Source organism: Nilaparvata lugens, chromosome 2 (genome assembly GCF_014356525.2).
Source record: "Nilaparvata lugens isolate BPH chromosome 2, ASM1435652v1, whole genome shotgun sequence".
Taxonomy (NCBI): domain Eukaryota; kingdom Metazoa; phylum Arthropoda; class Insecta; order Hemiptera; family Delphacidae; genus Nilaparvata; species Nilaparvata lugens.
In genome coordinates this window covers 40930201-40955565 of record NC_052505.1, presented here as the reverse complement: position 1 = coordinate 40955565, position 25365 = coordinate 40930201, and the positions used below count along the sequence as shown (strand labels likewise).

Below are 25365 nucleotides of genomic sequence, written 5' to 3'. Positions count from 1 at the left end.
GATAATGTATATAATGTTGGCAGACATTCCACAGTTTCGAAACACGCAACTTGTCTATCAAATCGGAGGATGAGAATAATAGATTCTTCACTATTTCCACTATTAAAGTCACATACGTACAATACGGAAAAAGTAGTCTGTGATACTTCGATATAAAGTACTTCATCTCTTCATTATGAGCCATGAACCAGCATTCATGATTTATATTATTTTGAATAGAAGATACACTATTAACTAGACAATAGGATATTGAGATTGTTAGTTAATCACAGAGAAACAATTAAAAATTTACAAAATGTGTTATAATAATTGCAAATATATGAATGAAACTTGAAGATTGAATGGCTAAAAATAATATGTCCGAAGAATCCTAGTAAAAAATTGTGTAATTCTTCGTTTCAATAATACTAGAATCAGATTCAAGTTCAACTCATGGAATTTTGGAATCAAGAGGAATTTGATATCGTCTTTTCAATAGTTTTAAAATGAATTCTATCTTTTCTCTATTTCGCTCTTCTCACATAGTTTTCTTCTGCTATAATTAGAAAACTATCCTTATAAACTAAACGCTACAGTACTACCACAAATAATAGTGTAATCATATCCAATCAGTGATTCTAAGTTTGTATGTTATTTAGACAGAGAGCGATAATACACGCGTATGTGAAGTTCTTAATACATGAGAAATCACAGTAAAGTAAGCTTTACATGTTGAACACAGCAGCGCAAATTGGAAAGTTGGCGGATACAGGTGAGCCTGCGTAGAAAATGAAAATGCTCCATGGGAGATGGACCAGATGAAGAAGAAAAGATCATTCACAAGGTGGATGAACTGAAAGGGATAAATCACGCGTGAGAAAAGAACACAGAGAGTCTTCTCTTGGGGTCCCCACAAGACTATCCTCTCAACAATATGTCTGAGTGGCAGCAACAAAAAAGCCTAGCTAGGCCTACCTAACCAAAGAAAAGCACCGTTCTTTCTAGGAGATCAAAAGGGAGTCAACTTGAAATCCGGAACAAAAGAATATATTAGTCCTGTTCCGTCAATTTCATGCTTTATAAAGGTGTTGGATTTATTTTAGTCGTTCATCAACTTGAATAATGAGACGTCCACAGGTCGGAATTTACAAGTAATTAAGATCAGTCAGCTTTTCAAATGATTATCCAATTAGGTATTACAAATTCAAACAGTAATCATCTCAAGTCATGGAAGTTATTGGAAAGCAGCGTTGTATTTGTTTTGTACAATGGATTACCTGGGAGCCTCTTGAAATTTTACTTAAAATCAGAATTCCAAGGAACAATGAAATTCTACTCAATGTACAATATGGAGGACTTTAGGGTACCTAGGCAATTTTCTATGACAACAAATCATCTTCTGAACTTTATAGTTCATGTTCTTCACACATCAAATAACTATAGATTAGCAGAATTGAAAATAGAATTTATCAAGATTTCAGAATTGAAGATAGAACTCATCAAGATTTATTTAAAACTGCAGTATATTGATATTCATATTATATTACACAATTATCATAATTTAAAGAATAATCCATTTTGAATCTAATTATTCTATTCAAATATTGAATTCATCTACGATTCGTGGGAATTGACATGACAGATAAGTAAAAAAAGTTTCGGTCATAATTATCATTTTATTGAATACTTCAGCATTTAACTACTTGAGTATTTGCACTGTTTCACTATAATAGCACGATATGAAGCACACTACCATGTATTCAAGTATTGTATTTACAATATTACAGAATGGTTTTGTATTATATATCCACAGTGAATATCATTATTAAGTCACGCGTAGGACTGTAACACTGAATACCTTCACAGAGCATGGACCACAAATCGAATAAAAAGGAATCAGTGAGAATGAGAATGAGTTAGTCGTGCGTCCATCTCAGGACCATCTCAGCACGTTGGATGGACCAGGATGAACAAAAGACTATGGTGAGATTCACTCCAGAATGTCAGCAAGCCTTAGAAATAAAATCAATGCCTCTCATTCAACCAATGCTGACAGTTTAGAGTGGAATGGACCAAGGCCACCACAGTGCCCGGCATCTTCTCTCCCGGTGTCGGCAACACCGCACACCGCATTCCACCAAACAGAGCCACCAATCTGAGGAGCGAAGGACGGACCACGAAGAAGAACAAGAAGAAGAGGAAGAAGAGAAAAGGAAGGGAAGGAGAAGAAAGATAGGACCTCATCATTTCGGTAAGTCGGGACTTACCGACTCCCAGTCGATCCTCATGTTCCTCCTTCTCACTCATTCCCGCCTTTCAAGTCATTCCGCCTCTCGCTATATTATAAAGAAAGAAAAAACAGAACAGAGCAGTCCATTCCCCTCTAAACGCCCACCTATCTATCGCCTATCACCTCAACTGATACTACAATACTACCAAGGCCTCCACGAGCCTACTATACAGATGAAAGCAGTTCATCATCCCGAATTTTGAACAGCATGGTCGAAATTGCGATCAAAATCTACAGATCACTGAGTTCGGGAATGTTTATAATAGTGATCGTGACTTGATGTTATCGGCTGTGATTACTGGATGGTGGTTACTTTGGTGGAATGATGAGCTGCCAAAAAACATTTTGTGAAACGTCACCGGTATGAGTTATATCGGCCTATGTAATCGTTCGTCATTGGGATGAATTATAACAGGGAATGTAATGAAATAGCTTGTGTTTTGTAATGAAATAGCTTGTGTTTTGTAACTCATGATATTCAACGTAAATTATATTTTAGGTGCATCAAGTATAAGAAGTTTTCACATCCATACATCGAATATTATATGAATAACGACGCACAGACTTCTAGATCTTCAGCTTCTGCAGCGGCTTCATGATAAAAATGTTTACCATTTCGATGATGATAATCAATAAACAATATTAATTGGTCACATTATTCCATGATTGGTCGAAATCCTTGTTCATGATTGGCTAAGATGTTAGTTGATGGCGATGGCAATGACATGGGCTGGTATTGCACAATATTGCACTAAATTGCACCGTCAATCTTGTAATTAATACCATTAAATGTATTGGAAGTAATTAATATTGGATGTATTATTATACAAATCTAGAGACTAGTGATTTAATATGTGATTTATCTATGCAATATTCGTTTTATTTGATACTAAGTGAAGATGCCCTGAATCTAGTCCTGAATATTAAATCAAGTAGCCCTGAAAACATGAATAGAATATTATGAATAATATTCCAAATTAACCAAAAATTACAACTGTTGGCTTGGTTGCCGTTTTTCGAATCTGCATTATTTCAAGGAACATCCAGACTACGTTGATATTTATGATAACGTAGGTAGTATTATATGGTGGAGGCAGAGCTTGCCACAAACGATGCGTTGGGTCCACGAACAGTGATGAGTCCGTAATTTGTAATTTGATTGCACGTTAAAAAGCAGGGGAAAGCTATTTTCCAATTAGAAGCCATTCAATGTTTTAATCAGCGACGTCTGTCCGTCTGCGCCCGGATGAGTTTCCCTTCCATCCCCCTCGTCTTCATATCTATTCCCGCTCACTTTTATGGCATATTCATTCTGCAAATAATGAGACACGCACTGCCAACCACAGCCATTGCGAGCATTGTTACAGCTCACAACAAAAGGCAAATAAAATGCCTGAATTGTTTAATTGCGTTGACGCCTCAACTGTTCGTTTGTTTGCCTCTATTTAGAAACACCTATTTGCAATTTTACCACTCAAATAATGCACACCTAAAGGTGCATACAGATTTACGCGCCGCGAACATGAGCAATTCACTTTTAATCAGCTGATGCCAAGCTTTTTATATCTGTATCTTACCGCTTCTGTAAAAATACAGATATAGTCAGCTGATTAAAAGTGAATTGACTTTTAATCAGCTGACTATATCTGTATTTTTACAGAAGCGGTAAGATACAGATATAAAAAGCTTGGCATCAGCTGATTAAAAGTGAATTGCTCATGTTCGCGGCGCGTATATCTGTACGCACCTTAACACAAACACACACACAGGCTGGTTTGTGAGAAGATCTTCACACCTCAATTTAGCAAGCCAAAGACAGAGTTTCTGTCGATTTAAAATTTCTGAAATAATCATATTCATTCACTGGTTCATCACAAATAATTTGTAATAGAAATATTGGCTTCCTTTTGATGGGAAACAGAGGGGTTTCCTAACCATTGTTGGGAAAAAGAGAGTTCATCTCCAAGAGACGCATTTTCTAAGCGGGAGGTGAGAACTGAGATTTGTGGAAATTTATTATTTAGGTAGTAATCCGGGCACCACAATTCATTATCAAATACTATAAATACAAATTCACCATTTCGTTACTCATTAAATACTGCATGCGAATGATGTTCAATTCAAAGCACACAGGCCTTCACACCTCAATTGAAAAATTGTTATTTCACCGATAAACTTCTTTACAGTTAAGTAACAGTCACAATCATCTCAATCAAAATGTGCAATTTCAATATGGTTTTGAATTAATCGATTGATAATATTCAATGTTGAAAGATAGTTGATGATAATATTACATTGATATTCATTCTATCTCAATTGTTCGGAATCCATGAACATTCTGTCCACATAGACATACTCCCTAGATATTGAAATGCGTATTCGAATACACCTATGCTTTTGCCCAAGTGAGCCACAAGACATGAGTCACCACAGTACAACTTCCTGCGTTACTGTCTGTGGGTCGAAATGGAGAGGAGAACTTTATTATGACGTGGGACGAGGTTCATTGTCAGCTGCATTTGACACATCTGGCTCTATAACACTAAACAATGTGCTTAATGGAGTAATGATAGACAGCCTCAACTTGAACTATTGAAGTGCAGTTTCAGGTTGCCGCCCCAACTCACCTAATTAGGCATAATGTTGGCCATTTAATAAACATTCCAACTACTGTGTGTAATTGTCTATCCTACACAATATCCTACGTTCTCATTACTTGGAATAAGCGAAGAAACAGGGATAAAATGAGAATTATCGATGAATAATAGTGATATTTTAATTAATATTCTAGTAATAAAAATACTGGTGAGAAAAGTGTAGGACGACAAGTAATTCAAATAAAATGAATAGAATTGATTCGTAGTCAGTCATGCGTTGTATGAATTGAAATATTAGGAATATTATATACAGTAGCAAATTATCTAACATCAAACAAGAATATTAGAATATACTTCAATAATCTAAATTGCAATCTTGAAAAGACTTAATTCATTTATTTCGAGAAAAGGGTGGTCTGGAGGCTTCTGAATGGTATTAAGTACTCGACTGTATGTCCAAGCTCACAACATACTAATAATTGTTTTAGAATTCAGATAACGTTAATCACTTGAAACGAGAATGCACCATGGACAAACGAAATGTTCTCCAGTAATTTCCAGAATCGAGAGGAGGAAGGGAGAAGAGTTGTCTAAACGAGAAAAGAAGAATGGAGAGAGTGAGTGATAGCGAACGTGAGGGATAGTTGAAGAGCATGAGGGATTATTAGCAGAAAGGGGTTTCCGAGTAGTCATTTGAGGAGAGAAGGAAGGGTAATTACTTGGCTAATGGATGCAATCGTGATGTGCTTGTATAAAATGCACACTCTTCACAGAAACCTGAAAAAGCTTGCAAAAGTGGCCTTGTGGAAAGGAGTGCTCAACGACAGCAAAAACATCCAAACAATTCCCATCAGGCTAAAATTCCGATCAAATTCTAATAGAATGGGCAATAAATCTGAGTTCTTATCGAAGATCGGTCATTCGGTTACTTTTATTGAACTGAATGATCAAGTTCAGCAGGATTCTATGTGATATAAAATACATTATATGATATTATTGTATATTATTAGATAGGATTATCTAATATTATGGGAATACCTAGGTCTATAGGAATCTGATAAAATTTATTCGATGAATAACGAAAAAATCGTAAGAACGGGAAGAAAGACGTTTTTCTGTCTAATAAAAAACTATTTGTGGTGAGAATTGTTGAGTCATTCATTCACATACATTCAAATATAGAACTTGAACTGGAAAATATAGCTAAACAAACAACTTTCATTATAATAACATAGTATCATAAATGTTGGCTAACAAAACATCATGCAATGATTTTTCATGTGTTCATGATCATGCATTTCTAATCTCTCGTGATTTGAAAATAGCGAAAAAAATTCAAGTTCCACTGCTGAATACATTTCAATAACCCAAATTGAATCAAGATATTACATAGTAACCCATCAGAGCTACGATAGAATAACAAGCATGTAAAATTATGACTCCTCGTTTACGAGGTTAAGAATAACGGGATGTTGATTAATCTGCCTCTGATCGTACTATATGAAGACGGAGAGGAGGGTGTAAAGTAAATGAATTACGTGGCAAATCACTCAGTTATAACGAGTTTCGAGAGCGATTAGTCGCGTGAGATTGGATGTGAATTGCAAGCACGACTAGAGCGCCATGCTCGACGATGAGAGCAGATAGGAGATAGCATTTGGAGGTGGAATGATTAGGATTTTATCACGTTCCTCGAAATGAGTCACAAACCAGATGATTTTTGGGTGTAGCAGATTCCGCAACAGGACTTGCCTGACATGGAGGCTTCAATAAGTTTTCATTTTCTTCTCGATTTGATCCAGACATACCCTAGTTTTGTACCTACTAGTGCCTATTTCACAAAACAACAAGTCTTTTTATCAACTACGGTTATACATAAAATTGTCAATGCAGTTGATAATAAGTGGATTTCCAATTATTAGTGAAGGGTTTTTACAAAATAATGAATTAAAAATAACAAGTAGTGTTATTTTATTGGAGAAAATTAATTAGAGATGGAATTAGTTTCAACTATTAATTAGTTTTAGAATTTAATGAACGCTCCAATTGACACCATTGAAAATGGAGGAGTTGTTGAATGCTATTAGGCCCTTTATTATCTTACTTTCCAACTCAACGATCACATTCTCTCAACCAAAATGCAACTTAGCACTCTCCACACTAACATTCTCTCCACTGGAATCTACAATCATTATCCCATAGCATTTTCAAATTTCTAGAACGTATGTTTAGTATACACATTCTTTCCACTGGAATCTACAATCATTATCCCATAGCATTTTCAAATTTCTAGAACGTATGTTTAGTATACACATTCTTTCCACTGGAATCTACAATCATTATCCCATAGCATTTTCAAATTTTTAGAACGTATGTTTAGTATACACATTCTTTCCACTGGAATCTACAATCATTATCCCATAGCATTTTCAAATTTTTAGAACGTATGTTTAGTATACAAACTTCCTCCTCTACTTTCTACTATCATAGTTTTTGTAGATGACATATAAGTGAAATCACAATTTGCGAGGTGAAGATGCTACACAATGTACGTATATCAGGTCTGATTTGAAAGACGTCTTATCTTGAAAAGGAAATCAGTAGTGGCGAGTGAAAACATTGACCAAAATCGGAGACCTCTTTGGAGCCAGCCACTAATGGAGGATTGATAGATTGCACAAGAAACATTTCACGTTCCACGGCACTCAATCACCCTCCGACCCCCTCCCCACACCCGCAAATTGCCAGCTTTCATTCACTGATCGAGGAATTCGACCATCGACTGGCTCGTTATCAATCAGCTCGAAAGTGGAGAAATCTCAATCAATCGATTTTCATGAGAAACATTCAAATCCTACAGCAACAATCAATTCTCGTCTGTATCTGTTCAAGCCTAGAATGATCACCTCTTTTATTGTTCTACAGTTCTCCAGACAAAGCTGTGAAAAATCCACCAGGCAAATAGGATAGCTTGACTTTCTAAATAACGGCTCAATGAATTTGCATGGAAATCTCGATTAATGAACCCTTATTATCATAAATAATCCTTTCGACAGTTGTTGCATCACTGTTACATGTATTTGTCCATGTGTAATGATTTTGTTATCATTTCTATTCCATTAAAATACATTTCTATTTCATTAAAATACACTAAAGTCAGAATATTAGATATCTGTTTCTTCTTATTCCTCTTTACCTGCCTATCCGAATGAAGGCTATGAAATATTGAGTGATATTGGCTATCAACCAAATCCTTATTTTGTGGTATGCGATCTTGAGAAGCTGACGTTCAATTGACGACAATTAATTGACGTTCTGAGATTCACCAATCAAGATATTTAACAAGATACGTTATCAAGCTGGCTTTCTCCTGTTGACAATCTTGCCTGAAGGTCTTGCTCTTGAAGTAGCCCGTATCTGCCTGAGATATCCGATTTGAATTTACTAGGACTATTCAAATTTATGAAGTGAGTGTCCATAGTCATTCGATTTCGATATGCATATGCCGTTGACTGAGATCTCCAGTTTAGCTGCGTTCATTCAGTGTAATCAGTGTTCTCAATGTAATATAAAAAGCGCATCTATGCTCTCTCTTTTAGCAACATTGAGTCAATTTTATTCGTCCATTGGGAGTGTAAAATCATAAAATAATAGAACCTATCGTTCCCTCACAACACTTCCTCTTCATTAACGTGAAGTTCAAATAGAACTAAAAGCTATCATGCACAATATGGTTAGTTATTAGCTTTAAAATGTGAAATATAATTTTATTGCACCTTAATTCGAATAAGAAGAAAATATTCCAGATAGATTTCGCTGAATACACTTGATTAAGATTGCCATCTTTGTAATTTATAGTTACTGTCAGTAACTAATTAAAACGGTTATATATGATACTGATATTTGAGAATTCGCCTTTACGATAGAGATTGAGATCTAAATCTTGTTGATATCAAAATTCACAGCGGTCATATCTTGACAGAGATAGTTACTTGAACATTTTCAAATATAAATATATTAAAGATTGACAAATATAATCATTTGAGTGGAAGAAAGATTATTTGAAAATAGTGACTCTACTTAATAACTGTGATTTAAATATATTGTGAAAAGTATTATATAACTCTTATCATTCCTGCACATAATATTACTAGAGTATCATCATCAATTTACAAACTGTGAAGTAACTCAATCCTCAACTCTCTAACAAAATGGAAGAGTTGTCTGTTGTATTATTCATATTGTAGAATCTCTTTGAAGCCTTTACACTCATGTACTAAGTTACGAAATGACTCACTCAGCCAAGTAACTCAAACAAACGGTTAATGAAATTACATGACGGAGTGAATAAACAAATTTTACCAAGCAGAATATATATAATTATGTTGCATCAATATTTGATATTCTCTCGTAGCGTTTGTGTGATTTGGCTGTGGCTATTTAAATATTGAACGTTGAACCATAGGCAGATAATGAAGCTCTATATTTACTCTATGGTTGAACTCTCTGAGCACAATTTGAATGAGCAGTACTTGTGCTCTCTCAGTTAATGATATAATTCGTTTTGTAGAATCATTTTAAAAAGTAAGTTTTGGAATGAAAATTTTGACTTGAATATGGAACAGCATTGGATGAATTATGGAAACCAAACATCATGGTTTCAGTGGATTCTTGGAATCCAGGGATGTTTTGGATATTCTACGCATTTTATTCATTTCCGCAGAATAAAACAAGGGCTAAATTGGGAAAACTGAAACACGATTCCACTAAGCTTTTATCATGAATTGATATAGAACTGGAAGTTTATCACAATTTATACAAAATAGATTGGACTAGACATTTAAAATTCTATAGTTTTTTGATGGCTAGTCATGATTGGAGACGTGGAAAATCTTTTGATTTAATCTGAAAAATGAGAATTATTCTTATTCAAGTCTAGATGTGACATTGGATAGAAATATAGAATAGAAATGATTTGGATAAATCAAAAATATTTTATTTTGGTTGATCCTTGAATAATTTCCTAATTTTTTCTCTCCTTCATAGTGGAAGCTTCAAATAATTACTATTTCTTCCCTCTCTTTAAAATATTTGATCAGTTATTCCAAGTTTACACATATTTTCAGAACTGCATTTAGCATCATTATCTATCATTGCCCTTTCACTGCCAAATAGCTCTTAATTAACGATCTAAGCTACATTCTTTAATTGAAAATATTTATTCTTGAATTGAAATTGACGTAATTGGAACTATTTAAAACAGGTATGAAACTGAGGTTTACTAAGGTTTAAAACTCATTATGGTTTTCGAGTAGATCATAGTAACCCAAGGATAACAGAGAGAAATCATCCGCAATTTTATTGATCACATTATTTATATTATCATAAAATTAAGCAATTAATGAACAATAAAAATAAACTGGAAAACAATTAATGAACAATCAAACTGGAGAAATTACATGAACCATTAATTTTATTCCTATTCAGATCTGTCAGTGATATTACTTTGAATCAAGTGAATGAACTTTTCTTTTCCAATAAATCTCCTTCCCCTTCTACTCTTCCAATTTTTCTTCACTCCTCAAACTTCTCATAATATCGCGGATGAACTTGGAGAAGTTCTTCCCCCACTTCAGATCCACCATTTTGACCGGCCTAGTTGTCCCTAACGACGACTCAAGCTGTTGCCATTCATCTACCCGCAGCTCTCAACACATAAATTGCAAGCGACTGCAGTGCGCATTACAGCACACTGTTATTCGCTACATTAAAAACACTCCGACCTCATATATTATATAATATAATTACTTTTATTATGACCACTCAGAATGTTATGGCCAGTTGAAGGTAATTGAAGTACATTTATTCGATTTTATGATGATTCATTCATTTCGTTAGGATTAAAACTTCACGTTGAACATAACTCATGAATCAAGGAAACTGGTTATTTCGAGGGAAGGAAATAATTTATTGGGGGCCATGGCAATTAATATTCAATATGAATTACACCTAATGGTGATGGGTAGATGCACATATCGTTGCAACACAGAAAGTTTTTCATTCAAAAAGTATAAAATGGTTGATTAACATAAATAGATACAAGGATAATAGTTTGTGAAGTAATTTATTGAAATATTTTTCCACTGAGATGTGTTATTCAAAGATTCTATTACATATCATCCATTTTATACTACTAGCATGGTCAATATTAATGGACATAAGGATATATTTACCACAGAGATGTGTTATTCGTATACTGTATTGCATAGCTTTATTCAACTATGAAATGATAAATAATCAATCAATAAAATAAATTGACTGTGAATGAAAATCAAAAAGTAGTCTTACTAAAACTAATTTTATTTGATATGGGTTAGTATGGGATATGGAATTATGGATATTGCTCTTTTTTCAACTCTAGTACAGTAATAAGAAATGCACTATTTTGATGAGTATAATGAAGTACCATGTTTGTATTCTCACTGAATATGAAAAAAATTCCTAAAAATTATCATCCCAATTGTGAATTTGAGATTGAAGAGAGGAGTTTTCACATCCCCAATTAACTGAACTCCGATTTTCCGAATCACTTTTAAAAGAAATTGGAAATAGTTTAATTTGAATGATCTAAACACACAAAGTTCTCAGAAATATAAAAAGAAATACATGAAAAATATGTTCTCAACAATAGTTGGAGCATTTGGTCCGGCGTAGCAAGGAGTTTCAAATTTTCTCCAACAGATGTTGACGCTGCAATGATCTGACTTATACAGCTCCACTGCTTTCTGCTTTACTGGTTAAGGAATGTCTTGGTGCAACAACTTCACACTTAATTGACAGGCCACGGTGAACCGAAATAGAAAGATATGCTTCTGGTACGAAGTTCCCAGGTCGTTAAAAACTCCATTTAAAATAATTTCTATTGAAAAACGTGAGAGTGTGACTACTGGACACATTCTAGAAGCACAGTAAGTTCCAAAATGGGGCTATTTGTGCAGTAGTAACTTGAAATGTTTAAAGAACAAAATTTAGCTTTATATGAATGTTTTCAAATTACAAAGAAAAAATACTGCTATTAAGTATGAGCTTTAAATTATGTAACCACCTTTATTAGCTATGTTCTCATGTCTAGGTTCTATAGAGTATTACAAGGTCATTGACGTAAGAGGATTCAATAATGGGGAAAATGAAGTACTATTGTGATGATATATGATTTATGTATGAGGAATCAACAGAAACTGGACTGGCAGGAGGAGTAGAGAAAGAAGAGAAAGAATTTAGAATGAGATCACACTTTGAAGAGTTTGAACACTTCCATCCTTGTGCTCAAAAGTTCATGATTTTATAATGCTATAGTAATTACATAACTTTTGAAGATAGGAACTACAATACGATTTCACACCTCCAAACTTCTCTCGCCATTTCATTCTTGTTAAATCTTTGTTGTAAGTGAAAGACAATTCCTAGAAATTCAAATAAATGGGATAATAATGTTGTTAGAAGGTTGGATTTTTCAAGGACACAAACCATAGTTGTCGACAATTTTATTTGTTGGTTATTTTAGTGTGTAATCTAGCAGACGAAGGCCGCAGCCGAAGCCACTGCCGCTGCCCTGGTCGCCACCAACAAAGATTGCAGTAAAAGTCTGCTACAGATAAAAAAGCAGTGCGCTAGCGGCGGTCTCGAAGGAAAATTGGCGTAATGAGTCACTTCCCCTCTCGTTCGGAATACGCGCTCAGTACGCTTTCCTCTCTCGTCTTGTGGAACCTATTACCGGCTGTTTCTTCGCATCCATGCACGTCAAGGTCCCCGAGCACCCGAGACAGAGAGCGGAGACCTGCTAAAAGCAGGACGCGGAGTCTAGAAGCAGGACCGCACACACGGAAAACACGCTGACCCAAAAAAGACCATTTTCTTTCTTGTCCAGCGGCAATGGCGCCTTGATTATCTCGGCTGTTACACCACTGAATTGCTCTGTTAGTTACCGCCTGTTATCTCCTGCTTCTGCAACATCCCACCCGCCTATCTCCGGAGAGCTGTTAACTAACAACAAGGTTGAGGAAATATTCCTCCATCCGCAGAGCTTTCTGCCGAAATCCAATACAGTGATTCACTGCTGCAATGCATGATTTGCCCACACGAAATTTCATTGAACACGTTGTTTAGATCGACCACATTGGAAGAAAATCATCTATGATTAGCATTATAAAGCCCCGCACACACACATCGATTTTTGTTTGTACGATATTTTTCCGACCTTATAAATTCTATTAGATTAAACAGATGATGTATGTCGAGTTCCGTTTAATCTGATAGAATTCATGAGGACGGGAAAATATCGTACGAACAAAAATGGATGTGTGAGTGCGGGGCTTGAGTCCCACTTTTCATGCTGGGTACTACTTGCCATAGAGAAGAGATAGCTAAGGTACTAAGGAAGCTATGGTTTTCTCTATGGTACTACCAAACATATAATACACTTGTTGGACAAGTATACCGAATATAGGATACATGTGAACATCCTATATAGACCTTATATTAAAATATATCCTATATTGAAATAATTTACCATTTTTACCAGATGACCAAATGATCATTTTCATTTTCAAAGAAAAATACATGAGCTATTAGCCTAAAGATAGAAAAATGCCCTTTATAAGATACATACTAGCATTGAGTCTTGTGAAGGATGAGCTCATCAAATACTTCATTTCATATTCCCCAATAATGAATTATATTGTGAATTCATAAACAACTGAATTCTGACTGAACTGACTCTGAACGGTCAAATCATATTACTCACTATAATTACTCTCGCAAAGTCGCAATATTATAACCAAAATTGATGGGTTTAAAGATGAAATTTAGGAAGTTAGCAAGACTAAACTGTACATGAAAATGTGAAGCGAATGATAAGAATATTGAATATTAAATACACTCGCAAGCAGTTCACACATTACTAATGATGACAAAGAGTGAGGAAACAGTACACACTTCACTAATCATGGAATAGAGTGAGTAAATAATGCATTGTATTGTTGACATTTATGCGTGATGGAATTGTTCCAGTTCAATGAATATGGAGTAAATACAAATCGACAAGCTACGAATATAGAAATTGAGTGCACAGACAAAATGGGAAAACATGTAATACCGATAGTCTCATTTGTAACAGAACTGCTTTTACAGCAAAATCGACGTTCAATTTGGAATAATAATTCAAAGTGTTGTGGATGGTCCTGGGAAGAGGGTTAAAGCCAGACCAACAACAAAATGTACAGTAATGCAATAGCGAAACGTGATGCTGGTGTTAGAGCCATCATACAACACATAGAAGGGCGCAGCAATAAATAACTTTGTACAGTTTAAATGCATATCACAAGTCGGCTTCACACTGACAATTTTGGTGTCTATGCTTTTTGCGCCCTGTCATCCGCAGTTATGTTTCCAAAGAGCTTTATCAATTTTCCGCCTCCTGTGCCCTTATCAACTATAGCAGACGTCTCACCATTCTGCCTCCAACCGCATTCCCTTTCAATTCACCTTCCTATACTGTCATCACGTACCTCCCATTAAAACACTCGTTTCCGTTCACTGCGACATTTGCTTCTCATACTCCGACCTCCCCCCAGTCCACCACCTCTACTCAACAAACTACATTCATTCATCGTTCATTCATTCATGGTCGTACCATCAAATCTAAGTTCGTTTCCAACAACACTAATGGCTTTTAAATTACCTGCTCACCACAAAATGTTACAGTCTTGTTTTATGTTTACGTCTACCTGGATTTCAATGAGCTATGCAATCAACGGTTAATTTCGAGCATGGTTTTCCTTGAATCTGAATGTTCTGAATCGTGATGAATTTTGCGAATAGTCTACATGTTTATAAACTTCACTTTCAAAGGCAGTTCTGCAAACTGCAGTAGTCATTCAGGGTATTGAATATGATGAATATTAGGTCCCATCAACCAGGATCGACTACCTTGAAACTACCTAGGATTCAGTTCATCATCTAGAAAAATAATGGATCTCGGATTGTAATTTATCTGATCTTTATAGATCAGCGTCTACTACTTTATATAGCATCTCACTAGAAATAGAATCACCCAAAAATATTACTTCCACATTATTTTTCAACAAACTACACATGGACTAGGGAATTATTAGAACATTTTGAGAGAGTGAAACAAAAATATATCAACGATCGAAGTATAATGATTGTAAGACTAGTACGCCATGAAGGCCATTCAAAATATTTCGTGGATAGAAAGCATGAAAACAGAAAACTTGCCGCTGATACAAATCTCGATCATACTTCCAACATTACGGAGCCGACAAAGGGATTATCTCACTCTCAACACTCACTTTCCATCTCTTTTCATCCTCTAACTTCTTTATCCAGCCTCCAACTTTCTCACTTCGTCTACCACAACAAAGGAGTGTTCTCTGAGAAGCTGCTGGTCACGAAGAATATCGACTAAAAACCGTTACTTTACTATAAAAGGTTATCATTTTTCCCTGGTAGTTTCTGTAAATTTCTTGAAACAAGCCGACCAAGTTAGTTCAGAATTGAGTAAATCGCTCTAAGTACATGCAACAGGTGTATGTGTGCGTGTCTTCCAGTGCTTGAAGCATTGAACAACACATGTGTGAGTCACAATACAAATACGTTATCAATCTGCTCCACTAGGAACTTGAAACGGACTTTGCCGCGAAGTTCTACTGCCTACGGCAAAGTACCATACACCATACTTCGACGCCCACCTTCTCATGTTAATGAGATTCTTCAGACCTGTTTTCCAGCCGGCATCATCACAGACAGCTTGGTATCATGGCTGCGATGCTTCATCAAAGCTCAACTTGGTAGGAGTACGGCTACCAGTTTTCTCCCTCTCGGTTAATTGGGGTCTGAGTCACAAAAATTACGACTTATTTGTACTTCATCCTGGTTCGGGATTTTCAAATGTTATATGTGTGGAATTTGTAAATAATGTTAATGAACAGTATAGTTAGTGTTTCTGAATTGCATACCAAACTTAAAATAAAATGATCGCAGAATCAAACAGTTATGGAAACTTCAGCTTGGAAATGGAGCGAAATAATAATATATCTCGTTTTTTATAAATAAATATTCCATTTTGAACTCGTCTAAATTCATTGAATTTCAAAGGCTCATTTCTCTCATTCTTGATGTTCGTTGTAGTTGTTCTGTTTCATGACTTCCCTCAAATGGAGTAAAGAGATGAAGGAGGAAACCAACTCCTCGATATTGCTTTTCAATACACTCATTTTCTGAACTTTATGGAATATTAATTACCAAAGTAGATAGGAAGGATATTTGAGTCCTATGATTCTGGGTTGATATGTTTCCTGTGTGAATTGAACTTCGATCTCTCCCAAGAAAGTTACTCTCATGGTTCCGCTCAAGAAAACAAATTTTTTAGGGAACTATTCAGACTAGAACAAATACTACTTCACCGTCAATATCAAGTCTTGATAAGACTGATTGTGGTTAACAGCTTTAACAGTTCTGACGATTTTATTTCTGTTGTAGGCTACTACTAATCTATTACAATGCATCATAATTATTATTTTAATGAATATAAATACTAGTATCCTTTTTATTTTCTTTGAGATACAACCGGTTTCAGATATTCATCCCATTATCAAGTGTCTAGATCAAATGATATATTTTTATGAAAATCGATTCATTGTATATGGGCTAATAGTGTTTATGACACGAAATTCTTGAATAATGACTCATGAATCGGTTAAGACACTGGAAAACCCTCCATACAACAAGCTCTACCAGCTAATCCAGCTAAACTATTCAAAAAGTGAGAATTGTCTCCTATTCTGTAAAGACTACACGAAAATATTCCAGCCAGAAAGTGAGAGATTCTTGAGATGAAGCCCTTCGATAAGCAGCCAGGCGCTGTGCTGTGCTGAGTGTTGTGTTGTGGGTTGTACAAGAACCGGCTTCGTGCTCCGTCTGGTTGAAAGCATTGCACCGACAGAAACAGTGACAGTAAACTGTGACTACTTTACACACCTGTTCTTACTAAACACGATAAAAAGCACGCTCGCGATGTTACTGAGATCAGTTTACGCCAACTGTTGTGTTACACAAATATGTAGCGACTGTGCGAAATTCAACACTCTATCGAATACCACTAGAGCAGTTCTGAAGATAATGTTGAACATATTAAAGCTATAATCTTCGACTAACAACAACCCAAAAGACGAAAATGAATTACCAGGATACAGCTGTTGTGATTCAACAGGAATTTCCTTTATACTCATACTTAGTTATAAGCCCTGCTCTTCATTAACAAGACATTCTGTTACCAAACATTTCATTATCGGATGTGTTTTCTGATGTTACTCAATTCATTACCATAATCCAAATCCCATGCACTTTATTCATGACTCAGACCTAAAAAAATACCAAATAATAAAATTTTAGTTCTAGATAATATTTTCAGGAAACGATCCAAATGTGAACTCAGAAATGAAAATTTGAAGAGATACGTTCAATCATATTACATAGTTATTTGTGCAACTAGTGCACAAAGTAACAGTTTACGCACGAGCCGTAGGCGAGGGCGGAATGGTTTCTTGAGTGCAGCAGAGGAACTTTGCTCACGTATTTCACATTAAATTTTTCCCACAGTTACCATTGAATATGAGAAGTGGTTGATTATGGGTAAAATGATGGCTGAAATCCATCACATTATTGTCTGTATAATTTTGTTATTAATAACAACTTTAATTTATTTTAAACTTGATAATCAAATTGAAAATTAATAATCGATAAAAATTGAATAATTTGAATAAATTTTCAGATCAAAAGTTAATTTAATCCAATTAATTTGAAAATTTGAATAATTTTAATAAATCTTAATTTCTATATAATTTTTCAACCAATCAATTTATGAATGAAAAAAATATTATTTGAAATAATGAATGATTAATAATATTCAAAATGTATAATTCAATGAGTTTTCATTTTTATTTATTCGAAAATCAGAAGAATATACATAGAACAAATTCGCATTCAATATACACGCCAACAATGTCAACAGCTGATTGGGATGGCTGCAAGATAATACGCAAAGAAATACTTTGCGCACTAGAACGGAAAAGTGATTCTTTGCATTCTGTAATCAGTGCAGGAATAGCCACTTTTCTAGGTAACTGTAGAAAAAATAAATTGCACACTTTAACAATCCTTTAGTATAGTAAATTATATCACTTTACTGTATTAGGATTTGTGGGACAGTATTTACTGTATTGAATTATAGAAAATCACCAGTACCCTTGTTATATTTTTATATAAAACACAACTAGTTTCAGATAATAAAACATTCGAGTAGCCCTATTGAATTACTGTATTGAATTTGTTTACACAAATTATTTACACATGATTACACAAATTGAACTTATTTTTGAGGAAGCCAATTAGTTTATTACGATTCTATACTCACGATAAACTGATGCATAGTGAGGCTTGTTATGATATTAATCATATTCCAATTGAAGTTCTGATACTCACCTGCAAAGAAATAAAAATAATTATTACAATATTGAAATTGAGACGAAACAATGAAAAAAACACTTCAGTGATATATATATATATATTATATATATATATATATATATATATATTATATATATATATATAATAAAACAGGAGACACGATATAAATAGATTTAAAAACCCTAAATCTTACATTATAAATGGGGGGAAATTTTCGGAGACTGAGTCTCCTTTCTCAACCGAGAAGACTGCAGTTTTGAATCCAATGGTCGTGTGACCACAGAGTATGCACGGAGACTCAATTGTAGGAGCAGAGAGCACAGATTACGCGGTGTAGACAGATGGAGAGAAAAAGGATACAGATTCAGGGGACATACACCTTTCCTTATTCCTAACTCACTGAAATCTCAAATATCCCGTTTGTAACCGCTCCCTCAATACCCCATAATGTCCCCTGAATCTGTATCCTTTTCCTCTCCATCCATCTGCACCGCATAATCTGTGATCTCAGCTGCTACAATTGAGTCTCCGTGCGTACTCTGTGGTCACACGACCACAAAATGGATTCAAAACTGCAGTCTTCTCGGTTGAGAAAGGAGACTCAGTCTCCGAAAATTTCCCCCCATTTCTAATGTAAGTTTTTAAGTGTTTTCAATCTATTCATATCGTGTCTCCTGTTTTAATTTATATATATATATATATATATATATATATATATATATATATATATATATATATGCGTATGGTGCGAGCAGCAAAGTACAAGGATACACATTTAGTGATCAGCATGCCCCGTTGGACTATTTTCATGAAGTAGTTGTTACTGAAGAGATGAAATTCCTAAAATCAAATCGTTTGAAATTTAGGACAAAACTCAATCAAATACCAATGTAAATCATTTCTCTAAACTGGCTTCTTTGTTCCAAACCGAGCTAATTTATATTGTACTGAATAGGGAGAATAAAAATTGTTGCTTTGTGCATTATCAAAGCTTAATGTATTATTTGAATCGAGTAGAAATCGCCCTGCATTATTGGATCAATGTAAAATTTTCCTGTGATTCTTCTTGAATAAATGTGTTTGAAAAATATTTAACAAAAATAGACATTACTTATGCCAATATTCCTTCAGACATTAACTGAATAAATTAATTTGAACACCATTGAACAACAACAATAATCAATATGAAATGAGCTGCAAACATAATAACATATAATACGTACATTCGACCACAAGCTACTGAAATTAAATACCTACCTGACTAATTACCACCTAATTATAATACAATGAATTATGATGATGATTACGAAAGCTTACGATTAGGTATTTAACGTTGGAAACACACACCGACTGGTTGTGTGTTGACTATAAAATTCCAAAATCGTAGAAGTTGTGGACCGAAGGTAGCTGGTAATGGAAGCCAAATTATTCAGACAGAAACCACAATGCAACCGCAAGGCCGCAATTCAACAGACGCCGTCGCATGTCTGCACATCTAGAAGCACAAAGTCATGCAGACCGCAAACTCTATGGGAAACAATGCTCTGGTAAAGAACAGACAACGGCTACGTCCAAAAATTTCAATGAGTCTACTTTTAGATATCTAGACAGAAGAGCTATTGTTCATATCTAACACACCTTTCCCTACACTTAATGATACATTTTATATCAAGAAATCGTATTATAGGAAAACAGACGTTTTGAGTTATAAACCGTATTCTGTATTCCTGTAAACCGTATTCCTTTACTGTATCCTCTACGCTGGTAATGAACAAGAACCAAGATCCCTGCATGAATGAAATCAAAGTGAAAGAGATTGAATAAATGAATGAACTTACACACAAGATCTTCTATCAGAGGAGAAACTAAATGGACGTGAAAAACATGCACCAACAAACCCCCTCCTCTCTCACCTAACAAAGTACAGTCTGATATAAGATGGTACTCTAGGTGGTCTGAGGTCTGAGCATTAATGACCGCATCACGAGGTCGCATCACTGGTACTGGTATGTGGTTCGACGGCTCCAAAAGTACACGTAGTGTGCCCTTTAAGCCGGCAGTGGTGGTGACCTGGATCAACTTACTCCAGCATCCAGAAAGGACGGGGTGCTTGCTGCTTGGTTGAGTTGTCACCTCCAATAAGTCCAGCATTGAGCTCAGTCAAGTTTGCAACTTCTTTCCAACTAAATATTGACAACGTTGCTAAATTTGAAACATGGAAGCGACATTATTGATTCAGTGATCTATTTATAAAATGTCTCTTAATATTCATTGTATTATTCAATTTGAAAACGTCTCAACAGTATCGATCCAATGCAATAGCTTATTTTAAAAATTGTCTCTGCGAATGCAATACTAATTTCGGGAACGCTTGTACGTCATTTAATCAATCGATTAAGTTTGGATGACAGGCAATAATGAAAAATTTCTGTGGAGAATGATGAATTAAATTTCGATTACAGGAGATCGAATATTTTGCGGGAATGGTTCAAGTACTATGAACCTTCTACGTCTGATAAACTAAATTATTATGAATGGATTCAAGCAGCAAGCAGTTAATCAGTCTTTGAACTACCGTGTGGCGGCCCATTCATTGAGGAATACGGTCCTGTGTAGGCAGTGTTGAATTAGTGGCTGGCCGGGTCTCATCTTTCCAAGAGGTCTAAATAGCTGTTGCTTCATACTCTTTGCCTTTTGTTTCATCTCTAATTCTCACAGCATTCCCGGTGAACGACGCGATCTGACGCAATGAATTAGAAGGTTTGACCCCAATGAAGCAGTCGAGCTCGTTTAATCAAGCCCACTACCTCTTTCCATATTCCATTTTGAATCATCTCAATTTGAGTAAATCGTCATCGTTTTTCATGCTGTAATCTGATGTTAGCCTAATCTAGATAAGTGAGCGAGAAATTTATCATTCAGCAGTATTCATCATTAACCATCATCGAGGAGTATCTCAATATAAAACTCAAATTTCAATTTGTTGTTTCTCATATTTTTCATAGTATTTCTACAGCAAACTGTTCTTATTCCACAGATCTCTCTAGGAATGAGCTTGATATAGCTAAAATAATAATGATAATAACTTTTTTATTAAAATTATTCTCACTTGACACAATATTACAGTTTATAAATTAGAGTTATCATAAAATAATAATATCTTATATTTATCACATACGTCGTGAGAATCTATTTAGATCTCCATAATATAATGATAACAATAATGATGATAATAATAATAATAATAATATTCGTATGGCTTTTATTGGTGGGGAGTTCCTAACAGAAGTGCAACCTCGCCTGAATATATCATTTAAGCCGTCAATGGGCCTCACGACTGTCATACTTCAGCTATAATAAATGCGTCTATAATATGGTAGAGTTTTGTACGAAAATTGTTCAATATTTCTTTACTACTGGTATAAAATATCTCAAAATGATTTTATAACAAAAATATTTAATTACTCATTACTCTGTCAATTACGAACAACTTATAAAACTATAATAAAAAATCTATGCCAGAATAATTATATTCTCCTATGATGTGTACTCATTACAGTACTGAAACATTAATCAGAAGGCAATAAATATAGGTATATATGTACTTCGGAATTCGAAACCCAAGAATGTTTACCCACTGTATTTACTGTACTGAACCACTTACCCGCAGCTTCCAGTATAATCTCTGTTTTATCAGAGCATTCTCCACATCCAGTTAGATCTAATGTAAGTTGAAAATCTAGTAGCCATCCTTTCTCTGACAGGCTCCCATTACACAGCCCACCAACACATTTTGGCAGCTCAAAATCAAGTCACGCTGAACTGTCGGTACCCGTTAGGAGCGATCTTGTTCCGAGCAACACAGTTAGAAAGGAGTCGATCTCCAATTCCAGTGGGTGATTACTTTCGAAAGATTGAATGGTTGCGAGCACCAATAACACCCACAAGCAAACGCGCGACCAGCTAACAATGACAGAGGGCGGTTCCCCGAAATTAAATGCGTGATACACAAAGAACGAGACTGGTTTCCAGCTGTTATCAACTTTAATCACACATTTCCTGCCACCGTACAGCATTTATAATCTAGTTAGTCGAAGATTTGAAGAATTTCTTGAATATATTTTGAAGTTGAGAAGAAAATTTCAAATATATAATATAAAAATAAGATTGAATACAAACAATCAATTGGTCCAAGCTACAAATGAACAGTTCCATCAAATAGCCTGAAGACTTCCGCTACTGCAAATAGATGATCGTAAACATAAAAGGAAGCTGTAGGAAAATATTTCATTCTCTGATTATTTCTTCCATCTTCTACTTTATTCAAGCCATATTCAATAACTACCATAGCGAATGCACACATCAACAGACAGACGTATATTAAGACAGTAGGAGAAAAATCAAAAGTCTGCATGCAGACTTGAGTAGACATATGCAGACAGATATATATGTCTGTGTGCGTTGCAACATACAAAACCCTTGGGAGGGATTTTTCCTCCATCTGCCTGCATACGTCCGTCTGTTTCTGTGTGCGTTTGCTTCAAAACTGTGCTTCCTAAGTTGCTTCTTATACCGTTGCTGGACTGATGGACTCGAAATAAATTGATATTTTTTTTCAATCTAGTAAAAATATAAAAAATTGTGAGAATGGAGGTACATTTTCGAATTTCTGGTGGCATATATGATATTGTAATTGTACCATCATATTGTTGTGTATCAATCGATCCATTGGAGTGAATAAACTCCAAAAACTGATCATATACGGTACAGTTGTTATTCAATTCAATTTGTTGTCAATTTATGGAATTAATACAATACAAATATAAAATGATATTTCAAATAATAACAAATAATGGATTTTTTGTAACTTGAAGTCATCGAAATCTCATAGAGTTCATCTTAAATCTTAGCCTACTCTTTAAAAATGTGGTATTCTTTTAACACTACTGAATGGAACAATGGAATAACATAATTTTCCTATTCAAACTTTGAACAGATAAAGAAGAAACTTGAAGTTTGTAAACGATCATTATATCTAATACTATTACAGAGTACAGTACTATGAAATTGAAGCTGTAATATTACAAACAATATTGATAGTTGCGTCGAATTCTCAAGTCATTATTCTGGTGGACAAGCCAGATTCAGTCTTTAATAGTAAATTTTGACTACATGGGAAGAGATTTCGTATCTGTTTTGAACCAATGATCATAGGTTACTCAACATACCAGGCCCAACAGCCCAACTTATCTGCCATCTACATTATTCATGGTTTCAATTACTATACGCCTCTCTCCCACGCACAAGGGCGTTTAAACTTGGTGTTTCAACTATAAAACTATCAGAATTGCTATGAAGCCGAAAAGATTGATGTACTCGAATGCCCATAATAATAGTAAGAGGAGGTCAATAAGCTGTCATCTGCTGAATGTACTTCTACAGTCTATAAAATGTGAATGTTTTATATACCCTATAACAAGCAATTTATAGGCTTAATTTATTTTCTGTAAGGGCATTATCATTAGCTTGTAAGCATTCTTGAACAATAGTTCTAGATATTTTCTGTTAGCAAGATTTCTATATAACTTGCACGACTATTGTTTCAATGACTGGTCATTGTTTCAATGACCAGTCTTTTTTAGACGTCGATGCCTTAATGAGCTAGGCTAGTACGAGGATAAAGAATAATTAAAGGAGTGATGAGTACCTACAGTTTCAAGTGTGGTCTGAAGCAACAGGAAGAGATTTGAATGTCATATTTACCAGAGATAAGACAAGCCTCCATTCCAAAGGGAGAACTGAGAGCACGTTACAAAACTAAGCTTATCGCTCAGTTTGAATACGACTCTGAAAACTGAAACTATAATTTCCAATTGTGTTTTTTTTTTTGCTGATGATTCTTACAGAAGGATTTTATTTGTGCGTGAGTAATGAGGGATTTCTGGTAAGTATATGTTTGACTTGTTTAATCCGGCAAGAAATAACTATTCAAGTAAAATTGTTGGAAATGACCACAATGAGTAGTGACGTAATGCTGATTCATCAAGTTACGAATTCAAATCGATCAATTATGAATATGGAAAGTGTATGCGATAACAATAGGATCAAGCTGCTGTGAGAGTAGCAAGAATTTGCACTCACTAGCAGCAGCAGGCTCGCAGCAGAGAAAAACTTTTATTTTGAATGAAGAAACGTATGAGTTTTTCGGGAACTTGCTCAGAAAAGAGAATAACATCCTAAGAAATATTTGGAAGTTGATAGATCTGATAATGGCGAACTGCCAATCTCATGAAAAACACGCTAGTAAAGTTACTTCTAACGAAAGGATAAGTTCTGGAACATCTCCGGGCAAAATATTTTGATCGTCGTAGTTTGATATTATCAGTCTACTCAATAAATAGAAAACATTCTTAATTGATTACTAGAGTGAGAAGTTGAGTTTCGTCAATATAAAATTCAATATTTTTGCTGTAGGTTTTCCGACGAGGGATGATTAGAGCTGGATGGGCCCACTGTTTGTTCCATGTGGTTTGTTTATATTGGTAAAATTATTTATTTCGTTCAACAAATTATTGGTCTTGACTAACGATAGTTCATACGTATTTTTTATACAAATCATTGTTAAATGTAGTTCTGAATATATTCTACAATCATTTTCGAATTACTGTAGCTTGTTAAAAATGTAGAATAGAACTATCATGAAGGAACTTTCCCGCACTGTAATGGATTTATAGTCCTTTTGGGAGTGATGATTATTGGGACTGAGATGGAACTGCAAAACAGAACAAGACAATTCGCTATATTGTAGACATAAAGGCCACAACACTATTACCATCGCATACCGCAGAAAGTCAACGATTCCCCCCAGCATTGCATCGGACAGGAATATAATCATAAAAGATATCAAAGTCAAGTCCCTTCTCTTGGTCGATAGATCCAGACAAAGTCTCACCC

At 35.0% G+C, this 25365-nt stretch overlaps 1 protein-coding gene across 1 annotated transcript in view; it reads right to left on the bottom strand.

Moving 5' to 3' along the window:
- The window catches only part of LOC111050321 (mucin-17), a 138193-nt gene that overhangs the window by 37479 nt on the left and 75349 nt on the right, over positions 1–25365 (bottom strand). The gene's annotated exons all lie outside the window — the stretch shown is intronic.